Source organism: Lates calcarifer, linkage group LG20 (assembly GCF_001640805.2).
Source record: "Lates calcarifer isolate ASB-BC8 linkage group LG20, TLL_Latcal_v3, whole genome shotgun sequence".
NCBI classification, from domain to species: Eukaryota; Metazoa; Chordata; class Actinopteri; family Centropomidae; genus Lates; species Lates calcarifer.
In genome coordinates this window covers 23,526,823-23,546,970 of record NC_066852.1, presented here as the reverse complement: position 1 = coordinate 23,546,970, position 20,148 = coordinate 23,526,823, and the positions used below count along the sequence as shown (strand labels likewise).

The 20,148-nt window shown below is 40.3% G+C and overlaps 1 long non-coding RNA gene across 1 annotated transcript; it reads left to right on the top strand.

The window, feature by feature from the left end:
- Positions 1–294: 294 nt before the first annotated feature.
- Positions 295–19,409, top strand: LOC127143680 (uncharacterized). Its single transcript, XR_007815253.1, has 4 exons — positions 295–433; positions 1,649–1,775; positions 14,701–14,781; positions 18,690–19,409. It is a non-coding gene; the product is annotated as an uncharacterized LOC127143680 (long non-coding RNA).
- Positions 19,410–20,148: the final 739 nt, after the last annotated feature.

Here is a 20,148-nt window from a genome sequence, read left to right as displayed (position 1 = left end):
ACAGGTGCTGCTGTCCACAACAGTGAGCAACCATTTTTTAAAAATGGTAAAATGAATGAAAATGTCATGTAAAATGATATTAAATAATATTATATATATGATTATAAAAATGAAAGTAATAAATGTAGATAGTAAATATGAGATTATGTGTGTTAAATGTGTTAAATTCTCTTAGAAAGACTGGAAACGATTCCACTGATTCCAAACTCTTTTGTCCACGTCGGGATCCTGTAGAAAAGATGACGCTAGTTTTCCAGTGATCTGATTGGTCAGTAGTTTGGGCGTTGACAGGTTTTGATTCGAGTCTCTAAAGTTAGCCGTTAAGTTACCATGGTGATTTACCACCGTCGTAACGCTGATAACTCGGAGTTAAACCTGAAGTTACCTCGCTAACCGCAAATCCTGACCGTAGTACAGACCTCAGGTTGTACAGGTGAGTCTTTAGAGCTTAGAAACTGTAAAGTTATGACTGTAAAACCAAAACACTGAGCTACAAGAGGCTACAAGGCTCCACTGGCAACCTTACTTAAAAACAAACTGTGTGTAAGAGAACGAGTAGTAAATAATTTTACTGAATGAGCATCAGGCTCTGTAAACATCACAACTCCCAAACTGAAGTCAGAACTATGTATATTTAATGTCAGTAAACAGCAGAGGGCAGTAAACACACACAAGATGAGGCAGACTGCTGGACTTGATATGAATAATTAGAGTTCTGTGGATTGTGTCTTCAGTTCTCAAGATTCAGTTTGTTCCATTCAGTTTAGTGCAAATCTAGACAGCACTATTTATTGATTCAGTTATACATATATCAGTGACTGTGAAGGCCACAGCACATCATTTACTCATAAAACCATTCAGTGAGCGCATAAAAGCCTCTGCTTTCACTATGTTTTTCCTGGCTGCATTAGCTGGCTGCTAATGTCTGGTTTGACTCGCTAAAGTGATACTACACGGCTGCAAAAAGATCAAACAAAGACAAAATATTATAACCTTGAAAAAGGCTTTGTGGTTGAGTCCTCCAGCTCCCAGGAACAAACACACACATCTCTGTAACTGATGACATGTAGAAAACAAACAGTCCTGAACATGTGTTTGGCGCTCACAGCCTCCTCTGCTGCTCTGTGTTTGCAAAGAAGATTAATGCAGACATTATGATGCACAATGTGTGTGTGTAATGTTATGTGTTGCTTCCTGACAAGCAAACAAACAAACATGGTGTGCAGGGATTGTTGAGGATGTCTTGTGTTGGTATTTGAAGGAAAGATGCTGCTGGTTTGGCTGAGCTGTGTTTAGGTGCACTGGTGATTTTTACAGAGAGGTTATACACTACTAATGAAATTAGTGTGAAAATGTGTGCTGTTATCCCTGTTTTTAAATGTTATAAGTATAGAAATGTTACCTAAAATATCTCCAGTGCAAAAACAACAAAACAATCTCAATAAATAAAAGTGCTAAAATGTTAAATTATAGATAGATAGATTAGCCAGGTAAGTCACAATAAGATACAGCAGCAAGACACTGAGGTAGAACAAGAATAAAATAAAAACAGAATGGTATTAAAAGAGAAGAATCACGTTACTTATAAAGTGCAAAAAAAGTTCCATGTAAACAAAGGAGTTTTTGACCTGCCCTTCAAACTCTCCAGATTCCAATATGATCCAGCATCTGTGGGATGATCCGGGACAAACCTGATCCACGGAGGCTCAACAGGACCCAAGGGACCTGCTGCTAATGTCCACACCCCCAGAGGTCTTGTGTCCATTCCCCAGCAGGTCAGAGCTGTTGTCACAGTGTCAGGCAGGTTGTATCTCTGTCTTTATTTTACTGTGTAACAGGATGTGGTATGAACATCCCACACTGACCTGTTGGGCTCGTACACTGACAGTTTTTAATTTGAACAAATGAGCACAGACAGATTTCTTAATTTTTCCCCCAGATTGTCTGAAAACCAGCTCCAGTTTTCAGATGTAAAACTGCACATCCTCAGGACAAACAGCAAAATCAGCAGTAACACTTTGATACTGTGGAGTATAATAAACATTCTCAGCCTTGTCAACACAGTTTTTAATGGTTAGAAGGATAGAATAGAAGTGCACTAACACAAAGACACTTGCCTAACAGTTTGTCAGAGGGATGTTTTGCCAAACTCAGGAGTGTTTGTAGTTTGTTTCCTCACATCAGAGAGAGAGAGAGGAGGGTACAGTGTGTAATGATAATGCAGCTGGAGATACATGTACATCACATCAAAGTGGTGGATTAGCGCGGATCAGCTGCAGACAAACTTGGTGGTAATGAGAGCTAAGTCAGAACTGCAGGGCAGTGTTAGAGCCTGACACATTAACGTCAGTGCAATCCTCACTTTAGTCAGCGTCTTCTTAAGCTTCCTGCCTGCAGAAACTACACTTCACTGACAACAAAAACATGTTTGCAGGGGAAACAACTGGCAACATTATAGAGCAATAAGTGTATTTATGCAGCCCTTTTCATACCTGTCACATGCTGCTCTCGAAGGCTTTTCTCAGGCCTGTGTGGGCTTATACAGATGTTTTTGGCTTTTTCACACCTGTTTGAGTGGGACAAATTAAATATAAACCGAAACAATTCAGGTCTTTCAGTAGAATTCGGTAGATGTCGACACAGAGACAAGGTGAAAATATGGAGGCTGGACGATCGGTCACAGCCGATGCAAATCTGTGATTAATCAGATTATGTAGACGCAGATGATACGGAGTAAACCTGGGAGTCTTGGTCTAGTCTTGTAGCACAATATCCACTTTTAGTGACACTGTTAAACTTTCTTCTGGTTGTGTTTAGGTTCTTGCAGGACTTGGTTAAGTTTAGGGAAAGATCGTGGTCTGGTTTAATGCAGAAAAGGTTCACAGTGATGTCAGACACAGTGGGTTTATTTACCACCATCTTTCCCTAACTTTAACCAGTGCTTTTGCCACTATAGAGGTGCTAGTAGGTGGATTTCTGTTGCTGTTTTACCAGGAGGAACTGGATGATTTTTGGAATCAACAAAAACCAATGGCTGCCTTGAAAACTGGAGCTCAATCTGCACCCGTCACACTTTGAAGTTAATGAGCTAAAACATGAAAAGCACCGGAGCCATCGATCCTTCAAGAGTTAACACAGTTAAAATGATTTCTGCAATAATTTGACATGTTTCTGTGTGGTTAAAACATGAGCTTTAGAATAATTTAAACAGCTGTCAGATGTGAGGGTGAGGAGGGATCCAGTGTGGGTGGAGTCTCAAAAAAAAACAAAAAAAAAAACGTGTCAGATGTCACTTTAATATGGTGAGAGTAATGACAGTTCACAGACACACAACCAGCTCCCTGCAGCTTCTCCACAGCTTTACCTGTGACTTTTCACTTGGGAGGCCAGCTGTCAGGTGAAATGCATGCTGGGTACACATGGTAAAAGAAATGACATACAGGTAAGGCATCGCTCCATCACTAACCAAGCTTAGTGGGGGACAAACTGTATTTGAAGGGTAAACCTGCAGTAACTGACACTTTTGGCCACTTGGGGGCAGTGACGTACAGTATCATCACCTTACTAGACTGAGTGGTTTACTACTTATTTTTGTTTAAAACGAGACACTATGGGAAACAAATTTAAGATTTTAGGCCATTTGCTTTCATAAAATGTCCAAAAAACATTTAAAATACACATTTAGGTGTTTATTTTTACTAAACTTTGTCTGTTTGCAACTGTGGATTTTGTGCAGTTTGTGCATATGTCATTCATAGCCTGGTTTATATAACATTTTATTCCTAAAAACAAAGCAAGAATAGATTTTTTCTGGCTGTCTACAGTATTTTCAAATTTATGGAGTAATTAATGAAGAGATATCCAAACCCATTCTGTAAAAAGCTCTAACTAATGTTCAGACATCTGTCCTGGAAATGTATAAGATAATGCTTTATTTGCATATTTAAACCTACAATTTCAGAAAACTTGTTATACAAAAAATAAAAGTCTTAATGTAGGTGATCAGCTCAGTAAGTTTCATGGTGATATCTGCTCTGTACTGAGCAGGTAGAAATTATTTTGGTTAACTTTTTGTACCATTTGGATTTTTTGAAAAGTCAGTCTGTATTCACTGACTTGTGTAATAAAGTCCTAAGTAAAATTAAATCTGCTCATTCTCGTTCAAAAACAAGTGGAAAATGGATGCTAAGTAAGTTAACATCTTTTATTTGACTGGTGTCTGAACTTCTGTGGTTTTTATTATCTTGATGATTGCATAATTTTGATGTTTTAGTCACAATGGGTAAAAGTGACTTACAAGAATTAATGTAAATGTTAATGAGGTGTATTGATGTAAAATGGGATATAAGTAGCACATACATGTCCCTCCTTTTTCCTGCCTACTCCCTGCCTGGACCTCAAGACTACAATGGGAATAAGTCATGTGGCTTTTTTGCAATATTCCAATGAATTTTTGTTCTAGAAGTTATCTATCAATCAATCAGGCGGCCAAACAATCAATTAACACAGGTTTAAAGTGTGTGTCTGTGCGTGTTACCTCATTTGGACCTTTTCTGGTATAAACACCAACCTTTCTGGGACCTGTAGTCCTCATGGTGACCAAAGTAACCTGGTTACGTTTAGGGGTGGGGGTGGCATTTCAGTCTCAAAAATCCATCAACAAAGAGTCACTGTTAAGACTGTATGGAAAATCACCTTGGGGAGATTTCAAGGCTGTTAACTACAGTTAGTTCCAGGCAGTGACGCAGTACTTGTAAATGACCACGTGAAGGTGCTAGTGGGCAATGTAATTTCATCCCCTCACCTTTCAGTCGACTGCAGCAGCCTCACGTGTAAAGCCAGGAACATGAGAATGAGTCTGCAGTCCATTAGTTTTACAATAATAGTTTGTCCTGACAGTGTTGTTTCCTATCAATATTTAACCTGACACATTCGTACACGCATAACTTTTTAAAATGGTAATCTGTTTGTTTTTAACGGTGTCCTCAGTGTGCAGAGAAGTGCCTTGTTTTCCATGAAGCACCCTGTTTTCCAAGAAAATCTATTTTCTTGTTTTCCAACACAATCAATTTCATGCCAAGAAGCAGGGAAATACTGCCACAGATTTCATATTTGCTGATCTAATTATGTTAAATTCATCAACTCTGCCTTATTGATTAAGCACATGCGGCTGCAGCCGTTTGCAAGCACTCCAGGGCTCTCATGCAGATATAATGTTATACAGCAGTACGGGGCAGCAAATTCATGAATCAAACTGTGTGTATATCAAAAAGTCGCTGGCACAGCGGGCTGATTTATACATCAATATATGAGTCCAAATGGGTTGATCTGTGAGTCAGGGGCTGATCTTTCAGTCAAGGGCCATGCCATGATTTTATAAATAAGGCAGATACATGTGAGCTGTTCATTCTCTAAAGACAAGTCCATGCTATTCTCTTCTAGAGTTGGTTCTGATGTGTTCACAGCATAATGAATGCGCATGTCTCACACTGGGAGATAAACTGAATTTATTGCATTTCTAGCATTATGACATTTGCAGATATAATAGTTTATTTTCTAATTTAATCCCATGTTTTTCAGCTGAAGATAGCTCCAACAATCAATGACATCCGTTGAAAAGATTGATCGTTTGATCAGTTTTGTCTGTTGAAAGGAGATTAACCAGCAACAATTTTGCGAGTAACTGTTTTAAGTCATTTACCAAATAAAATACTTGCTTGTTGCCAGGAATACTGCTCTTCTCTCTTTTATAAAATTGCAAATTGAATATCTTTGGGCATCATTGGACAGACAAACATCCACAAATTGCTCCTGTTGTCCCAGATCTCCTCAATCTGTTCCCACCTTTTTTGCCAGCTCACTTACTCACAATTGTGGTATTTGCGAGCAGTCAAGCACCCTACTTGTGTGTGACGTATTGCCAGTAATTGCCACAGTGCCCAGGGGGCTGTTAGACCACAAGCATGCGGTGGTTTATCACCGCTCACTGGGACACACTTGATTAAAAAGGACAAACCCGTCACTCCTGCAAATACAAATACTGTCCATGGTGCAGTCAAGCTCAGGTGGTTTATTGAAGCAAATAACTAAGACCGACCAAATAAACAGCGTAACAGTTATAATCACATGATTAATGTGATTAATAAAGACATTAAATCAAGTTAACTAGAGGCATATGGGTACTGTTGTACTGCACTTTTGCCGCAAACTGGACTGGTGTGGTGCAGTAGACTGGTGATCTTTGAAGTGGTATTGGGAGAAGAGTGCATTGAGTGTGGGTTAAGTGCACTGTGTGTTGGCATTTTTCCAACGTGGGACACACTTCACTACAACCTGTAGGTTTAAGTGCTCTAGATAGTCCCTATCTCTCCAACTTCCTGCACACCTGCCACTCATTACTCCATTAGCTCAAGTGTATGCCTGCACTTTAGTTGTCTGTCAGTCTGCTGTGATCCACAGCCTCCACAGTTCCTGCTCTGCCTATTTTGATGACCTGTTGCCTGTTCATGGACTGTTCTTGACAAGGTATACCTTGTTTTAATTCTGCTTAATCTGTCTGCTGAGTCTAGTCCTTGGTTATCAAAATTGCAGATTATGATCATTGTGCTTGCAAATGTGACACAAAAAAGACAAGTTCATAGAGAGCTGCAAAGGTTTCCTCATTAACCAATTGTTTTGATGGCTAGACAATGAATTTGCAATGATTTTGATTGTCGATGGACTGTATTAGTGGTTTGTCAAGCAAAAATGCCAAACATTCCCCGATTATAGCTTCACAAATGTGAGTATTTGATGCTTTTCTTTGTTGTTTATAGTGGTAAATTCACAATATTTGTGTTCTAGGCTGTTTGTTGAATAAAACAAGCTATTTGAACGTAACACCTTGGGCTGGGGGAAACTGCAACAGGTGTTTTTTTGTCATTCTATAGATAAAAAGATTCATTAATTGTCTGAAAATAAAAATAATTGTTAGTTCCAGTTCTAGTCCAAAATACCAAGGGTCCATCCTCTGTGGAACATGAATGTGCTCAGCATATTTCTTTGGAATCTACCCATTAGAAATCTTGGCCTGATAATGGTGCAAGGATGGTGCAAGATGATAACTCGGATACCCTGTCATGAATAGGTACAGAACATGTTGGTTTAGGGCAATTATGGCCTTGATGGTGACTCTGAACCAAAGCTTACCAAAATTATGAGGGAGGACCATAAATATCCATACTGATTTTCATGGTAATATTACCAGTAGCTACCACAAGATCTTTGCTGTTGGCTTGACTGATCAACTCACCTTGCGACGTCATTACCATTGCAGAGAAACTTGAAGCAATATAGAATGGAAAAAGAAACTCTTCCTGTGCAACTGCAGTATCATCATCAGTAGCAATTTATCAATCAGTAGTAATTTACAGTTCATCACTTGGTCTGTAAAGGTCACAACCACATGAATTTCAGGCTTGCTGGTCCAACAAGGACTAATAAAGTCCGACAATCTCTTGGATACATGGAGATGCTGGACAGTAATCCCTAATGACCCCACTTATAATAAAAGTCATGCCGTATAATTCATGGTGGAATTTTTGGACGATTGGCCTCAATTTCCCTTCGTGTGTGTGTTTGGGGGTCGCTGCTGATACATTGACATCAACTTCCTAACATCAAGCATCTGCAGTGTGTGTATTGATCTGCCCTTAAGGTTCTGTTCTCAACCTGATGTGCTCTTGCTCTTGCTGTTTTGAGCAAATATCAGGTGTGGTGGTTTGGCAGGAAAAAGGATCTGCGTTTGGGAAATCACAGTGTTCCAGGTCTGCCATAAAAATTCTCTTTGATGCACTCCTTGTTGTGTTGCACTTCTTCTCCTCCTCCTCCCTGTTCATAAACACACCACATTCTCCCTCCAGTCCTCCGGTCCACATCTCTTATTCTCATTGCCCTCCCGCTCTTCCTCACCTCTACTTCCCCACCTTTTCTTATTCTGTCACCGTCTTATACCTTTTTTACCCACCACTCCTTCTTCTCTCTCTCTGTCTCTGATTAAGCTTGCTGGTGCATTAATAAAGTGAAGCCCTTCCCTTCTCCCCCAGCCTTACCCCACCCCCCACCCACCCTCCTCCAGTGGGATTAGGCAGAGCACTAATTCCATCTCCAGTCCTGGCCGCTTTGAAGTCGACTGCCAGGGAAACCGCCAGCTTCTTCAATTTACCATTTGCATAATCCCACCACTGCACTCATACATGCTCATCAGAGTGGAGGATGAGCTAATATGCTGGATAGAGCTGCATATTGGCATTATAATAATCCAGTCGTTTCTAGTAGCATTGCTTTCTTCATCAGTGGCACTATCAGGGATCAATGGATCGCTGTCATTATCGCAAATCAGAATGTCGTCTTTGCTACAACCCACTTCCTCATCACTCCTGGTTAATTTTGCTGTCCTTATCGTAATTTGTAATTAGCATGTGCAAATGCTAATTTTTCCTCATTGGCAGCGGCTGATTGTATTTGTGTTGCATTATCTGCCCGAGCAGTGCCGTGTGGGTAATTCCCACGTCTGTGGCAAGGGTGCCGCAGTGATCCAAGAGGAGTGTCTGCGTTCTCTCAAACAACACAGCAGAACAAATGTGTGAAAACAGAGCAGCTGTAAATGTATGAATAATCATCTTAGAAAACTTTCCCTGTGAGGAAAATGAGATGGGAAGAAATGAAAACACTGAAGGTTCCATAAAAAGGGATTGCCTCTATGTTTCCCTAATCCATGAGTCAGCAACCTATGGTCAGCACCCATGACAGTAATTTAGGGACGGCAAGCATATCCTATTAGTTTTTCAAACAGCATATGATTACTAAAGTCCTCCTCGCACAAGAGTAGTATTAGTCCAGGACCTGATGTGATTTGTAATAATTGCAGAGGACATTTGTGGAAAAATACCTAACAGGTTTCAACACATGGCAACACTGATCAGGCACAACATTAAAATCACAGATGAAGTGAATAACATTGGTCATCTCGCTAAAATACAATGTTCTACTGGAAAATTTTTGGCCCTGACATTCATCTGGATGTTACTTCGATACATATCACCCACCTGATTGGACACTCCCCAATGGCAGGGGCCTTCCAGCAGGAGAATGTTCCCACCACACCACAAAAACTGCTCAGAAATGTCTCGACAAATACGACGGAATCCAAGGTGTTGACCTGGCCTCCAGACTTGAAAGTAAGCATTGCTCTGGTTCCTTTGACAAAAAGCCAATGGGATTTTTTCAATGGCTTTTGGATTATTGCAAAAAAAATAAATTGTGACCAACAAAAGTTTGTGATACTTATATGTTTTGTGCAGCAAGATAATCTTCAAGCTGAGTGAAAAGGAGTAAAAAGATTATGTTAGACTATAAAGAAACTTCACCAAAGGTGCACACAAAAGCCTTTCTTCTTAGAAAGTTAGTGATAGTTGGCTTGCACTGCAGCACACTCATATGGTGCCATTTTTATGTGAAATCTGTTGCTGAACCGTAAATTACTTCCTACACTTGAGTTACCTATGCTGCAGCTTTGGTGCAACAGGACACACAAGCATAAATCCAACTTAATGGGGCGTCAGTGGAAGTTATTAATGAGAGCTCTGATAGCATTTTGGATGAATGTTCAGGAGGCCAGTGTAGGTACTCAGCATGGAGGGCCATTATATCTCAATCATACTCACAGATAATCCTTAGAAGTTGGTCAGTACATTTATCCGGTGAGAGTGCATCCCACCAAACACAAACATGAGAGGTACATTTCTAAATCACATGAAGTCCCCAGGTAGTGATTAGCACTTAGAATGGATAGATTAAGTGTTAAGTATGACAAACAGCAGCATCTTTTCTCAATTTTAATGCTGAGGCCTTGTCTTTTGAGACGCAGTGGAGTAGCCTTCACGCCTTTAAGAAGAGAACACATTAGCTGTTGCCTTGAAGCTGCAGGAGAAGGCTGCTATCAGAAGAGCCACAACCAGGTGCAGGAGGCTTTAGTGCTGAGGCATCACATAAAATACTATAATCCCACTGCCTAGCAAGCATTGCTTTCATCAAAGCAGGAGAGACGCAACCGCTGAGTCAGCTGTATTGAGCCGTGTTGATGTTTGGCAGGTGAAGGTTTGCAGGAGCCACAGTGGTGACCAGTTACACCAGATGTAATGGTGATGTCTTAACCACCACCACATGTCATGGTGGTGTATCTTACTCCAAGGGGAGGATGTGATGGTAGAGGGCAAAGGTTAAAAATGTGGTGGTGGTTTAATCAGCAGAGTGGTGTGTGTGTTGGTATGTCAGTATCTCAACCACTACTGGATAGATGAAAATTTGAACCCCATAACCAACAACACTGGTGACCCCCCTGTTGTTTTCCCTTGTACCATGAAGTTGACTACTGAAAAATTACAAATTTCAACCTGGTTTTTGTAGTTTTGAGTGAAATATTGGATGGTTTGCCATTAAATTTGTTTGTTCCCCTCAGGACGATTTTTAATAACTTTTCATCCAGCACCACCAGCAGGTCACAATTTGAGCAAATACTTGCAAAATAAACAACATTCCCATCAGCCACAAGCACTAAATTGTGCTAATCCAAGATGGTGAACATAGTAAACAACCTAAACATCAATATGTTAGGGTTGTCAGTGTGGATATGTTAGCACACTGTTGCTAGCCTAATCGCAGCCTCACAAGAACTGCTAGTATGGCTGTATACTGTTTAATTTTAGTTGTAGGACATATTGCCTTTCAGTGTTCCAAGTTAAACATGAACTCTCAATTTTTAAGATGCTTAAAAATCATAAATTCATTAAATCCATTATACATTAGATGAAATACATATAACAGACCTCTGGTCAGATAAAAGGCCTGAAACTGAGGGACATCACAATAATGAGATATGGGGCTGAGGGACAATGAGGTCTTCAGCTAACTATAGAATTTCAAAAATTGAAATCTTTTCAGACCTCCCCAAAGGCAACCTCAGCAGACACTTTTCCACACTGGAAAATGTAATTGATGCGCTAGATTTTAATTTGGACTTTGACAAAAGGGCTTTAAATAAAACAGGAAGCAGCTGGCTGGTAGGGACACATTAACATTCAGGAGGCAGAGAATGAACTCTAATCGAGTACAGGGCCCAGGATATAGGCAGTTAAAGGTAAAACCACAGTGAGTGAAGTGGAAGCCGTACATGATGGTGTGTGTGTTTGTGTGAGAGAGGTACAATAAGAAACGATACCATCAAAGAGCTAATTAACATATCAGTGTTTGTACAAAGAAATTCCTGTGATATGATCTGAATGGGGATGAACAAAAATGGCTGATGTAATGTGCTGATATACATTATTCAAGCTACTACACCTCCAGTTTGTCAAATACACAGACAGGAGTATGGGGTAGGGTTAAGATCCGACAATCAACTGCTACTGAATTAGCTTGTTAGCTCAGCTGTAAGGGGCCAATTTCAAGCAACTATTATTTAGCCTTGTTAGCTTGGCGGTAATGGGGTAAGCTTGCTAGCAACCGTTAGTTAGCTTGTTAGCTGGACTGTAATGGTACAAATTCATCAACAAGTGGTCGTTAGTTAGCTTGTTAGCTTGGCTGTGATGCTACAAGTTAAAGCAATCGCTTTGTTAGCCTGTCTGTAATTGGACAAGGTCAGGTAACCGTTAGTTAGCTTTGTTAGCTGAAATGCAACAAGTTCACAACATAGATTGTATAGTTCAAAAGCAGATGTTGGTTAGTTGGCTTGTTAGCTTAGCTGTAATACAGCAAGCTCACACGCAGCTGTTCATTAGCTTGTTACCTTGACTGTAATGAGCAACTGTTAGTTAGCTTTGTTAGCCTGGCTGGTATGGGACAAACAAGCAACTGTTAGTTAGCTCTGTTAGCCTGGCTGTAACTGGAGAAATAAGCAACTGTTAGTTAGCTTTGTTAGCCTGGCTGATATGGGACAAGTTCAAGCAGCCATTAGTTTGCTCATTACCTTGGCTGTGATGGGTCAAGTTAATTTGGTTGTTAGCTCTGCTGTAATGGGACAGATTCACATGCATCTGTTAGTTAGCTTTGTTTGCTCTGCTGCACTGGGATAGGTTTGAGCAGCTGGTACTTAGTTAGGGTTACTGGTTTAAGTCTTTGTCTCAACTGACACAGAAGAAGAAGGGCTAAAAGTGTCTAATTATGGAGTGAAAGGGCTGTAAATAAATATCCTCAGGCCAAAGTAGAAATTTTGCCCACGAGATAACTAAATTACAAGTCTATCACTGAAATTGTCACAGTATCTGACAGGGCTTTTAGTGTCCAAATACATAAAAGGCACTGAAAAAGGGACTTCTTCTGCATGGTATTGTGATAATACTAATTTCTGTAGCTCAGTGTTTTGTGTAGTCCAAAGATGCTGTACGTGCACTAGAATGCACAAACCAATAACTCAGCTGCACAGAGGAGCTGTCAGCTCCTTGACATCATGTCCAGGACTCCCAAAGCTTGCTTCCTCTCTGACTGATGAAAGCCCCAACCCTCCCTTCTTAATCAGGCAACAAACTTCAGTGTAGTAGAAACACAAGAAAAGAAGTGTTCAGCATGTAAGGTTTGAAGGGAGTAGAGTCAGAAGAAATTAGTTTTTGATTGTCTCCAGGCACTTTAACTCTCTGAGAAGCCAAGTGTGCTCAGGTAGGGCAGTCAGAAAAAATGTGATTCCTGTTCCTGTGGCGAAACATGATGGAGTTGCTTGCGCTTTCTGCTGTAAACAATCTATTCGGCGTTAATATCAGGAAACAACACAAGAGGAAAGCTTTCTGAGCTTGAAGCAAAGAGAAGGCTGTGGGATTATTTTTGTAATAATCAAGTTGACGCCGGAAACATCTTCTTTTTCTTCTCTAGAAGCATCAGAACTTATTTGGAAACTGGTGTTTCCATGTTTCATTAAACGCATTCGCTTTTTTTGGAAAAAGGCAAAAGCCACTGCAACTTCCTCTAATGCAGTACTACTTCAAAATGTTGGTGGAAACATGGCTGGTGTCAGTGATGGACAAGAGTTCACACAAAGTTCAATTAAGAATTAGCAGGATTAAGTTATTGTCATTAAATATTAGCATTATTTGCAATTAAGGGAGATGTGCTTCAAATACAAATACAATATATCTCTACATATAAGAGCCCCAGAGTCCAGAATAGCAGAATAGCTGCATAATAAACTGAATTTTGGGTAACATCTCTAGAAACAGACAGAGACATATTCTGAGTTTATTTATTTTTGTGCGCTGTATGTTTGAATAAGGAGGGACACATTTCAGAGCTAATAGAAAATTACTTTAAACATGCTTTGTGTGAATATGCCCTGCAGAATCATTCAACGGGGAAGCCTTTAAAAATGCTGCCAGTGGTGCCCTTTTCTTCCAAATGCCACTTGCTGTCAAGATCTACCTGGCTCCTAAAGGGTTTTACAGCAGGAGAACAGAAAGGTGCCAGCTGCTCTCTGAGACTGAGCTACATTCATGTACATGCAGTGTTTTCATTTCTCTTTTAACCTTTCCACACAGGTTTCTCAGGGTTGATGTTTTGTCATGCAGTCAGGGTCACAGGGGTTAGTTTTTACTTGTCCTTCCACCGCTATCATTTCTCTGAGGCGAAGGAACACCTATAAAATGAACACTTGCATCTTTTGAGTGTTTCCTCTGATTTCTTTATGGAAAATACACAACCGCTTTATGCACAGCCTCTGTTGATTGTGTTTGCTGTGTTCCTTTGGAAAAAAAAACAACAAAAAAAAACTACTTTTTTTTCTTCTCTACACCCCAGACCTTGTTAGGACCCGAATGTTTCTCAAGAGAAATAATAAACTGCTTTCTGTATTGTGCAAATAATTGGTTATGCAAAGCAGAGGAGGAGAAAAGAAGAAATATGTTGCACAATACACCGCTTTTACCATGTTTCAGCAGAAATGCAACCTCTGCTCCAGAGGGAAGCTTGTAGAAACAAAACAGGCGTTCATCTTTTTTAATACATGAGTGTGCATAATTTCATCAGAATATAAATTAGACCCAAGCACAAAATTTCTGTTTCCATAACAACAATTCTTAGAGGGTTTGTTATATATATATATATATATATATACACACACATAAATGCTATCCCCCATCCCCAGTGTAACATTTTAGAGAGATGCTGACAGTGATGAATATGTTTGCAGAGGAGACAGGGGTGTATGGCACCTCTCCTCCAGTTACGACACTTTTCTGGCATCAGTTTCACACCTTTCATCTGATTAAGCGCCCAGCTCTCCCTCCTGGTACCGGCTGTCTTGTTGACAAGCTCTGTTGGAGGGCACAACACAGAGACACACACCAGCAGTGCTGATATTTCTGGACTGGAGATGCCAGTAGCCAATATCTTATATTCAGCATCCTCCAGTTTTACTAAAGAATATAAGCAAAATTAGTTGCTAATTCCACTTATAGGAAGATAAGAATCCTGTCTTTCTTCTGATTTATGTTGGGATCAAGCTACACCATATTTCTGTCTTTCAAAATGGCTGAAGTGTGCGATCAAACAGTCATAAATTCTTGTTGTGACTTGGCTGAGAGACGCGATGGGACTGTCCCCTTCAACATCAGTCATTTCAGCCTGATGCAGTGTTATGGTGGGCAGTTACTAACAGATTTTGTCTTTTAATTCACACAGGGCAGCGTGAAACGGAGGGGGATCGAGAACCAGAGAGAACCAGAGTTTCTGATGAGTCCTGGGATCAGTCAAGAGGCTGAGGTAACAAACACAACACAAACACACATCCACATTATGCAGGTCCATTATACATTATACAGGTGTGTTATTTTTCCCACAAAGGCAAGGCGTACACCTCAGTGTGAGAATGAAGTGTTGTGAGTTCCTGGTGATCATGTGTTAAGTTCAGGGTTAAGCTTTGCAGTAAGAGATGTCTAGCTACACGCTGTGATGCTAGGCTAGCTGCTCTGCTGTCAGAGAATGTTGTAGCACAGAAAGCTACTGAGATGCTAATAAGCTAACAGGGTTGCTCTCTTGGTAAACCCACATATAGAGACATTAAAGAGCTAATGGTTATATTTTTTTGTCTGTTTTGTAATATTCTCCTGTAGCGTACTTGTTTGTTGCTGCTAATTAGCGAACTTGTTAGCAGCTACTTGTTTAAGTGAAGGCTAACTTTACTGGTTGTTTACGAAGCGTTGACCCAGTGGGAATGGTGCTATGACCTGGTTCCCCATTGACTTTATGCTTAGACATTTTTTTTTTCTGTCACTGATTTTCACGGATGTAGCTGTGGCGTTTAGCTAGCTATGTGGGACGATGGCATCCTCATTCTTAGTCCTGCAGAGAGTCCTGGCACCAGGGTACATGACAAAACCACTGTAGTATTGATCAGTTCTGGAATAATCAAACTGTATCCAGTCACACACAGACAACAATAACGAGTTAATCAGTAAATCAGTGTGTCTGTGTAAACCTAACTCTGTTTCCTGTCTGAAAGTAATTCCTCATAGAGGATCCTTATGAAGAGGGAAAAGGAGAGCACACACACATTTAAAAAGAGTGAGAGAATGATTGGATTGGAGCAGAACAGAGATGACAAAAAGAGAAAGAAGCAGAGAGGCTGCTTGTGGATGATATGTGCCCCAGTAAGCAGTGAAGCCCTGACAGCTCTCACATCTCTGAGAAAACATTATCCAGGAGGGCATGCGAGAAGAACCGTGCCAGGACCTGCAGCCTGTCCACACATTATACTGCTGTCAGCAGAGGGCAGGCAGCCGCACTGATCCACAACACACACACACAGCAACACACAGGACCACACATACAAGTAAACACAGAGGTAAGAGGCCTCTGTACAGACGAACATCAATCAAACTGTGACTTTACAATTAAACGTAAAAACAAAGAGAAAGGAAATGGTTTTAGAAGCAGTGCTTTATTTTTTGGATGAATTATTCACAAATAATATAAAATATTTAATGGAAAAGAAAAAGAAAGATTTGGACAACAAACATTGCCACAAAATGTTATTAAATGATTATTAACTGCATTTGAAACACTTAAAAAATCCTGGAAATATATTAAAAAGTCATTAAAACTTCTTGACTCTTCAGAATTTAAAATGATCCCTGCTCCCCTCATTCTTTTACAAGTTTTTATTAGATTTCTTATTTATTATGCAATTTGATAGTATTTACCATTTATTCTAAGTCTAAGTTAATTATGTGATTTTATCAGGTTATATATTTTATCTGACTTAAAAATCCATTCCAGAAATATATTAAAAAACTAATTAAAGCTACTTCACTCTTTAAGAATTTAAAGTGATCCTTGCTCCATTCACACTTTTACAAGACAAGTTCTTTTATTTATTTCTTATTAATTGATTCCATCTCTTACCTGGCAGTTTTATCCAATAAAGCATTTTATAAAAAAGTTTGACAGAATGAAAAAAAAAGTTTTCAAAGATCTTCCTGCAGCTTCCTCATCACCAGCTTCAGTGTCGTCCTTTTCCTCAGTGATTGAGAGATCGCTGTGCTGTAACCTCCCAACTCCAATACTACAAGAGTTGTACTAGTAGCAGTAGTGTCTTTTTTCATTGTTTTTTATATTACAAAATAATACAAACACACACACAACAACGGCAGCTAAAAGAAAGGATAACTCCTCTTATTTCTGTTATTTTCCTCGTGTTTTTCTTCTGTCTCTGCTCATGAAAAAAACCTGCATCTCTGTGTGTCTATGGACTTCATCTTACTCATTTGTGGGGTTTACGCTCCTTCTTGACCGTCAAAGTGCACCTTGGTGGAAACGATCTTTGTGTGTGGTTTGTCTGGTCTTTGTAGGGTTCAGCTAGTTCTCAGGTTTGTCCTGCAGCTGTGACCAATGTTTGTGTTGTGGCCAGAACTTTTAACACCTCCTTCACTGCCCCCCTCGGCCTCACCTACCTCCTCACCCAGTTGACATCTGTGTCAGAATATTAGAGCAATGCTGTCTGCTCTAACGTGTTTGGAAGCGAGACCCGGTGCACCAGGAACTCCCTATTCTCCCTTGGTACGCTGGGGAATAGCACGCTTTGTTTGATGCTGCACCAAAGACTTCATCTCCCATCGTAACCCGGGTGGATGTGCTGTCTAGTTAGCCCCCGCTCTGAACTCTGTCTGTTAACATGTCATGCGATGTCACTGAGGTTGCCTTTGGAATCTCCTTTTCATGCAGAATCAGAGGCTTTTCAAAGGCCCTCTGAAGAGATAAGCGCACCCTGCCAACCTGACTCTGGAATACAAATGCCCTTCTTAGCATCGGGAGGTGAAAAGGGAAAGATAAGACAGAGGAAAATGTGTCAGGAGGGAGAGTGTGCATGAATGTGGACCTTGTGGCAAGGAAGGGTAGAGGCAAAGACAAATATGAAGAGAGAGAGGGGTTGGTTTGATAAATGAGTTTGTTGAAATCTAGTATTGATTTTGGCATTTTGTTGAATAGAATATTTCAGCTGGTATTATCTGCAAAGTGTAAATTCAAAAGAGGTTCTTTCATGATTTTACATAGCTACAGAAACCCCAGCGATGACATTTTCCAAGCCAAAATCCATATATTTTTTTCTTGGTGGCAGTGCTCTTACTCTTGAAATCACCAGCTGGTCTCTGTCCACCTCCGTGTCCATGCAAACACTTTGGCAATTTATCACTGACAGTGATGTCTCTGTAGTGTTTTAAACACAAGATATCTTTGTTTTGGAAGACAATCTTGGCTCTCAGAGTTAAAATCTAATATTTGTTGCTGCCAAATTGGTTTGGCTGAAAGTAAAGTTAGAGGAATAGTTTGACATTTTAGGGAAATTCACTTGTTTGTTTTCTGGCTGAGGATCCACACCGCTCTCATACCTGTCTGTTAGCTTAGCTTAGCTTAAACACTGGAAGCAGATGGAAACAGCTAGCCTGGCTCTGTGCAGAGGTAACAAACCAATGTGTTAAATCTCATTTGATCAAACACACAATAGGTAATTTTCTGCTCCTTGTGGTCTCTTAATCAAAACAGTAACAAAAGACAGAGTTTGGTGATATTGTGATGTAGCATGGAATCATCATTGGTTTTTACGAGGAGCAGAATTATCCACAGAGGTTGGACCAGGTGATTAAATCTGGTGAACACGCCAATTAAAACAGTTTCACAATAAAAGTCAGTGTTTCTTCAGACACAGCTTGTCGTGGAGAGGCTGTGTGTTGAGCTCCTGCTAACATCTGCTTAACTTGTATCACTGATAACTTAAGATCCAGACATTTGATGACTGAAATCAAAAAATCAAAAAATAACCAAGTTCTGAATCGTATGTTGTAAAAATGTGGTTAAAACCTGGATGTAAAGTCAATTTAACAGCCTCTAGCGGACAGCCACAACTCTGACACATGTGCAAAGGGGATATGAGACGACTGACGGGTGACCAAATTAAACCTTTATTACTGTTGCCTTAATTATAATTATGGTTTTCTGTAGGTTTGAAAATTGCTGCTAACATACGTCTAGTCACTTTTAGACATTTTGATGTGGAAAAGTTACATAATGTACCTTTTAATCTGCTCAAAAACCAAAGTGTTAAAGTGACATTTTGTGCTGACTATTTCTTGGCTGGGAACGAGTAACTTCCTGGAGTCTCTGTTGATTTGCAGGTAACTGCAGAGACGATCATCAAAGTCAGCAGGATTCATTGTCTTGGGACCTGAAATGTTTGTACAAAATTTCATGGCAACCCGCCCAATAAGTAAGATGGTGAAAGAGGGAGGGAAAGAGAGACAGCACAAGGGGCAGAAATGACAAAAGAGGAGTACAGAGTCATCTGCCTGGGGCAAGACTATCAGTCAGCTCTTCAGAAGTTTAACTCCATGCAGCACAGCGACTCTGAGAGCAGGTTTCTTAGATATCCTCTCTCATATGTTCACTCACCAATCCTATGGTGCATATTAAATCACCGGGTGAATAATGAAGCCTATCTCACATAAATTAGAGAGACATGCTGAATTCCCCTCAGGTTCAATCACCATGAATATTAAAGCAAACTCACAAGGTTACAGAGAAAATTGGAGACAGGCCGAACAAGCAGAGGATAGATGAAGAAATATGAAGAATGAAGGACAAAGAGAGAGAGAGAAAGAGAGAGAGCAGATAAAGAGGAGAGCTCCTGGCAAGAGGGGAAAGCAGTCGTTATAAATTTGTATCAGCGATGGCTATGTAATCATTTTGCTCACATCTGAAAACGGGGTTAGGAAGCAGGGTAATTAAATCGCCAGTGCTCCATGGCTATGTCACTGTTGAATGTGCAAGGTTATTTTTTTTAAAGCTGTGTATCCTGAAGTATGAAAACTGAAATAAACTAATATATAAATAAAAAAAATGACCCGACTGCTCTCATTAGAACAGCTTGAATATCTTACTTCATTCTCCTGAGACTGGGAGGGTTTTGAGGACACTGACAGGTGAGGTTAATAACGTTGATCAGCTCGTTACAATACAATGTTCTGCTGGGAAACCTTGGGTCCTGACATTCATCTGGATGTTACTTTGACACGTACCACCCACCTAAACGTTGTAGACCAAGCACACCCCTCCAAGGCAACAACACTCCCCAATGGCAGGGGCCTCCCCCAGCAGGACAAACCTACTATGCCACCAACCTTGTGCAGAAATGTCTCCATCTGGGCAGTTTGGAGACCAGGTGAACACCTTGGACTCTTTGTTGTGTTCCTCAAGACATTTAATGGCAGTTTTATGGTGTGGTGGGAGCACTGTCCTGCTGGGGGAGGCCCCTGCCGTTGGGGAGTGCTGTTGCCATGGGGGGTGTGTGCTTGGTCTACAATGTTTAGGTGGGTGGTACGTGTCAAAGTAACATCCAGATGAATGTCAGGACCCGAGGTTTCCCAACAGAACATTGTATTGTACTGAAATGATCAACGTTATTCACCTCAGCTGTCAGTGATTTTAATGTTTTGGCTGATTTGGTGTATTTGCAGTTCTTGCAAAAACACCACCTGAAGTCTCATTTGAACCACAATTACAAGATTTACACATGCACAAATGAGGTTAAGTAGGATTTGCGGTGATGTTTATGGGCAGATAAAATGGAAAATGTTG